We start from the raw sequence: 6,000 nt of genomic DNA, 5'->3' as shown, positions 1-6,000 counted from the left end.
ACTCCTACGTGGAGGTCAAACTGCACAACGGGCAGTGGACGACTCACGCCGTAAACCAAAAGTGGCACCGCCGTGCGGTCATCTGGACGGATGATGTCAAATTCCATAAAACAAACGTGCTTTTCCTTTTGTCTCCAGTGTCTGTTCCAAACCAGAGTAGGAACAAATGTCGCAGCACATTTACACCAGAAAGGTCTCGTACAACCCACCTGCAGGTTTCCTGACGCATGTCAGACACACACACACACACACACACACACATCCCTATCTTAACCCTGACCGCTCCACCCTGACCCTGACCTAAACCCAGTTCTAACCTCACACTTTAAACGTTTGTATGTACATCAGTGTCTGTGTTTCTCTTCATACAATGAGCTGTGTGAGTCAAATCTAGGGAGAACAGAGAGAAGATAATCAGATGGTTATACTTGAGGGTGTCACCCTGCCTTGCTTGCATGCACTCAGATAACTGATCAGGTCCATCTTCACCTCTTTGCAGCCAACGCTGTCTGCTCACCAGTTCATACATGAATGGACCCTGAGATATTTTAATGAGAAGGTAGCTGTGAATCAGCTTGTCAGTATCTGATCTGTCAACTATGCTTAAGACACAGTTATGAGGTGATCCTAGTAAAGATGTAAATCTTTCATACATGGGCTGTTAACCTTTTCAGACTGCTTCATATATTCTTTTTCCCTGGTTTTAAATGGAAAATCACTCATGTTCTGTTTTTTTTCTCAAATGCTCTGAAGCAAATTTTAGTGAAATAAGGGTACTTTATTTGCATTTATGAGCGATAGAGTGTGGCATGTTTGTGTGTGTGTGTGCGCGCGTGTGTGTGCGCGTGTGTGTGTTGAAGCACGTGGGTGCCTTAGGTTCACATGTCTCTGAATAAGAGTAAATTTTTAAACCACACCATTAAAGGCCCATTCTGTTTAATATATATTGTGACTCCAGGGTCATGAAAGACTTCTGTACTTGCTCAGCAGATCAGGTAACATTTCTCAAATTACACCCTCATTACTCCCTTAAAAACCTTTCTAGGAAACACCAGTAACATAAAGTTAACAACCACCAGCCAAATGTAATGTGTTTCTCACTGTAGCTGCAATAGCTAATTTGCATATTCCCAATGGTCATTATCATTTTTTAATTGTCATTATAGCACCACTGCTCTAGAATTTCTCCACAAATTCCAAACAGGTTTTTGTTACATTCTTCTAGTCCATCCATGTAGTCTCTCTACAAAACCCAACAAAATGACCAATGTCTCCAGATCAAAGCATGCTGAGATGTTAGGGAACTGATTGCTGGTGGATCTGTGAAACTGCAGGAATGAAACTCTCATCCAGGATTATAAATCTGCCAGTTAGGTCAAAAAAAGGATGGTGATTATAGAGGAAACAGTGTTCAAGACACAGAGACCACACCACTTTAATATATGTTGTTGATCTGACCGAGGAGAACATGTTGCCTTGTAAAGGTTCTTGACATTCTCAAATTCTCCTCTGCGCCTCCCTGCGGTCCACCTCAGAGTTCCAATTTCAGGATATTTCAAATTTCTCACTGCCCGGGCCTCTGGGATGGATATCACATTGGACAATTTTTTATTTGACTAACTAATGAAAAATCCCCAACATGCGTCTAAAATTATCAATGTGGTGCAAAGTTCCCAGGAGGAAGCGTGAAAAGGCTTTTGATAACGATTACGAGAAGTCGGGGGTCGAGTGAGAGAGCCTGCAAGAAACGTGTTTGCAGAGTAAAGAGAGCAAACTGAAGCAGGCAAAAAAAAACCTCTGAAAGGTGTCCCAGAAGGACATTGAAGGATTTGCCAGTCAAAGCATTAAGTCACGTGTGACCTTGAGAGAAGGAATAACAGCAAAGGGATCCCTGGAGTTCCACGGCAGCCGATGTGGTCACCTTATTTTCCTTCCTGAGGTTTCTGAAATGATTTAGATACTCGTCTGGACTCCTGAGCTGTACAGTATTGAGAGGGCTTGTCTTGGGGGTGTGCCCCCGGCGGTGGAAGTGCCGGAGCGAAGCGCTGCAGCAGCTGCAGTGCAGGGTTTGGGTTACTCACCCTATGCGACACAAGATCCTGTAAGGCTTTATTGTATGTTTAGTGGTTCTGTTCTGTCTTTCATCTCAGGTGATGTGATAAATGAAATTAAATCCCCTCATTTTCCAGACAACAAGTGTTGTCTGGAAAATGAGGGGATTTAATTTCAACACTTGTTGTCTGGAAAATGAGCTGAAAATCCAAAGGCATGGCCTTTTTGGGGTTCAGAGAAACATTTTGCACATCTACGGGTCTCAAAGGTGGAGTAGAATCATTTTTAAGAATTTACTGTTCACTGGGTATGTCCCAGAGGCCTCAAAAATGCAATCCAAACAAACAGCTGAATTACAAGGACGGACTTGACAGTGCTTTAATTATTGTGCCGCCAGCAAGGGAAAAGTGACGGCGAGGGGAAAGTCAACAGACGAGAGGCAGCTGCCAGCTTCCCTGTTCATCTAACTGGTTTCATGAAAGGGGTGATGAATGTGTGTGCTTGTGCCGAATGTTTACCGACCCAAACGAGCACACGGCAAAAAAAATGCTTCTTACATGCTTGGCCGCAAGCTACAGTGGTGTGGTTCCAAAGTCAAGGCGGCCTGACTTCGCAGCTACTGTACTTATACCCTGGACCACAAGGTCCAAAAATGAAATGGAAGGTGACAAAATGCAAGAAAAGAAGGGGGGAGGAAGTTGGTTTTGTCAGTTGGCCAAGTCTGCATATAATTATTTCAAATGTTTTCTATCCCAGTAAGAAATTAAAATGTGGCCTAAATCTAGTTGCAAGGTGCTCCTTGATGGACCCTATCCCAGGGCTGGGTCCAGGGGGTGGCCACAGCAACTTTCTGGTCAGTGATTCTTTCTTTTTATTATTAGTTTTTTTCACGAGTTGCTCCTTGTCTAGAAACAATTTCTTTTTTCTGCCCCTGGTCCTTCAAGCACCTTAAGAACCCCACCAGCACAAAAATGTAGCAGTTCATAAAGTTGCTATTTCACTCAACACCCCCCAGACATTTTTGTTACGACCATGTCGAGCCAGGAGACCACAAGCCCAGTCAATAGCTCCGGTACAGCTCTGGAACACCTTGATGCTCTCCCAGAGGAGCTGGAGAAGCTAGCAGGACAAATAATGGGGAAATATGCAAGATAAAGATATCCAGATAGATAAGTTAAGGAACCAGGAGAAGAACAGACATGCTCGTTCAGAGAAACCATTAAGTCATAGCTGACATGAGAGAAATGTCAAAATGACAGATTGCCAGCAATTGAACCAAGATCTACTGTCAAATTATTCATACACACTTCAAACTGCAAATGCTCTCATACTCATAAGTCTGTCAGTGTCTGCGCTCCCATTGAGTCAATCTCATGGCAGCCCTCAGAACCCCGTTTTCTGCTGCACTTTCCATAGCTTGTCATTTAAGACCCACTATCAGACTGTTATTTCAAATCTAAGACGAAGCGGGCTCGTTCAAAAATGACATAACCGGGACTTGACTGGAGGGTTTTCGCTCGGGTCCTTCATTTTCTCTTTTTCCATCATTACCTCGGTGAGTGTTTTCCACTGTGTTAATCACTTGCAGTCTCTGGTTACTTAGGAAAAGATGACAAACAGGCCAGCAACCTTCTGAAACAGCAGCATGTTTTCCTGCTCTCTCCCCAGGATTCCACTGCTACTGGGCGCTTTGCTCTCAGCAGCGGCCTATACCTGCCCTACTTGTGTACTGAAAACACACATTTTACATGCAGTTTTGGAGTAATTTCTCTCTTATTTGACTGAATTATCAATTATCTTGATAAACAACTGAATAAAGACTTTGTTGCATGGTGAGAACCATCCAAGTTTTAAGCACTGTAATCAGGCAGGCTGTAACAGGAAGTGGAGGGGTGACCATACCTTGCCCAGGAACATTGAGAAATCAGCAAGAACATTATGTCAGATATGTTCCGTGTTCAGCTACAAATGATTCCAAAAAAAGACTTTTGGGTGGGAGGCGAGGGAACGTGACTGGAAGCACGGTCTGCAGTTTGACTGACGCAGTAAATCAGTCAGCAGCAACATTTTTGCATTCGGCATCGAACCTCATTTCTGTCAATCACGGTCAAGACCCTTAGAACCTACTGCTTCTCCTGAATCAACAACACGCTGCCAACTGACTCATTTCTCTGGTAATGGCTCACATTTGAACCAACATTCTTAAGAGGCGGTTGTGGGTAGAAACGAGCTTTTTAACAGCATGTTGGATCCTCTGTCAGCTTGTGCTACTCTGTTGGACTCTTATACCAATGTAGTCAACCTTCCACAAATCCCAGCCAAGCCAATGTGGTAAATAAACCAATATCGCACCGGAAAAAATCGCACTTGGGTTGTAAAAGCAAAACCCTCAAGTGTGCTCTTAATTTTAATAACTCCTGCCCCCTGACAAATAAGAGTCCCAAGGGGATGACGCGGGTCTTCCAGTCACCCTTTAACTGTCATTTACAACTGATTACGTGCTTTACTTTTCTAACATATTCCTGAATCAGGGCCATGGGGTCACAGCAGTCAGCTGATGAGAGGCAGGGATACACCCGAGATAGGGGACAGACATCATTTATTCATACCTAGGGGCAATTTAGTGGCTCCAGTCAACTTGGCGTATCAGAGTAAACATGGAAATCTACTCAGACTGTAATCGAACCCGGAACCTTTGTGCAATGCCATTGCTAGGGTACTAAAAAGGGAACTAAAAAGTTTGTTTGTCAGAGCTGTTTTCTAACTGACTGGAAGCAACACCGAGAAAAACACATAAATCACGAGAGAGGGGACATAAGAAAAGGGAGATTAGATCAAATAAATCAACTGAATTTTATCAAACAACCTCAAAGATAATGAAGGCGATGATGGGAAAACAGATCAACAGAAGCGGGAAATGAATAAACGTCAGTGGAGGCTCTCGCTATACCATGAAATGTTTGTCAAACAGAGGTCATCGAACCGTTCGGCTGCACCACATCCATCCACATGAGGTTTTCTTTTCAGCGAGGACTCCCTCTGTGACCACAGCCTGGTCTGCTGACGGTCACGGCGCAGCCAAACGTAGAGGCTCACTCAACCTTTTTAGGAGCATGATCATAACCACATGAGAAGAGAAAGGGAATACCGTGTTGTTGGGTTAAAATAAGACCTGTGACCATGTGTGTATCGCTGACAGGAAAGGACTATTTACATACTGTAAGCGTGCACACAAGCATGCTTATATATACATTAGCATCCACACAGGAAGACCATGAAAATGGCCTTGGCTCTTTGTTTATTACTATTTATAGATTAGTTTTTGTGTAATCTCTCTCAAAGGGACAAAGTAGGTTAGATGCTAACACACTCCTAGACATACTTAAAAGGTGTTCAGCTCTGTTACCATAGAGAAAATCTAGTCTCTCCTCTTTAAAAATAAATAAATAAGAAATTGGAGCTCACACACAATAGCATAATAACAGGAAACATGATAAATAAATGACTTCAGAATTTATCATAGCTATTCCGTCAAACAACAAATCTCTGTGTGCAACATGTAAAAATCCTGCAGCTTCTTTCCTACGCTTGCCATGTAGCCTTTGAAGCCATAACTTGCTATGCTCTGTGACGCCTCTAAAAACAGTATAGCAAACCCGTCTGGTAGGAAACTATTTATTTCCACATTCAGAGGCCATAGGAAACATAAATGAATGTTCTTCAGTGAAATCACTCAGTGGCTCGGTGCTGGGAAATGCAGTTGTGGGCCAGCCAGGAGAACAGGCTGGTCACAAATTAGTGTGTGGGCCAGTCACTGCCTCTGCTGGTAATGCTAAGCTAAGGGGAGGTAAAGCGGTGGGGAACACTTAAAGTTATGTGCGAGAGGGGAATAAACAGTGAAGCCTGCTGCTGTAATGGTTGGAAGTTATAATCAAATGCAATTTTTGG

The sequence above is a fragment of the Takifugu rubripes genome, chromosome 7 (assembly GCF_901000725.2).
Source record: "Takifugu rubripes chromosome 7, fTakRub1.2, whole genome shotgun sequence".
Classification (NCBI taxonomy): domain Eukaryota; kingdom Metazoa; phylum Chordata; class Actinopteri; order Tetraodontiformes; family Tetraodontidae; genus Takifugu; species Takifugu rubripes.
The sequence above is the reverse complement of the archived record's forward strand: the minus strand, read 5'-3'. Positions refer to the sequence as shown.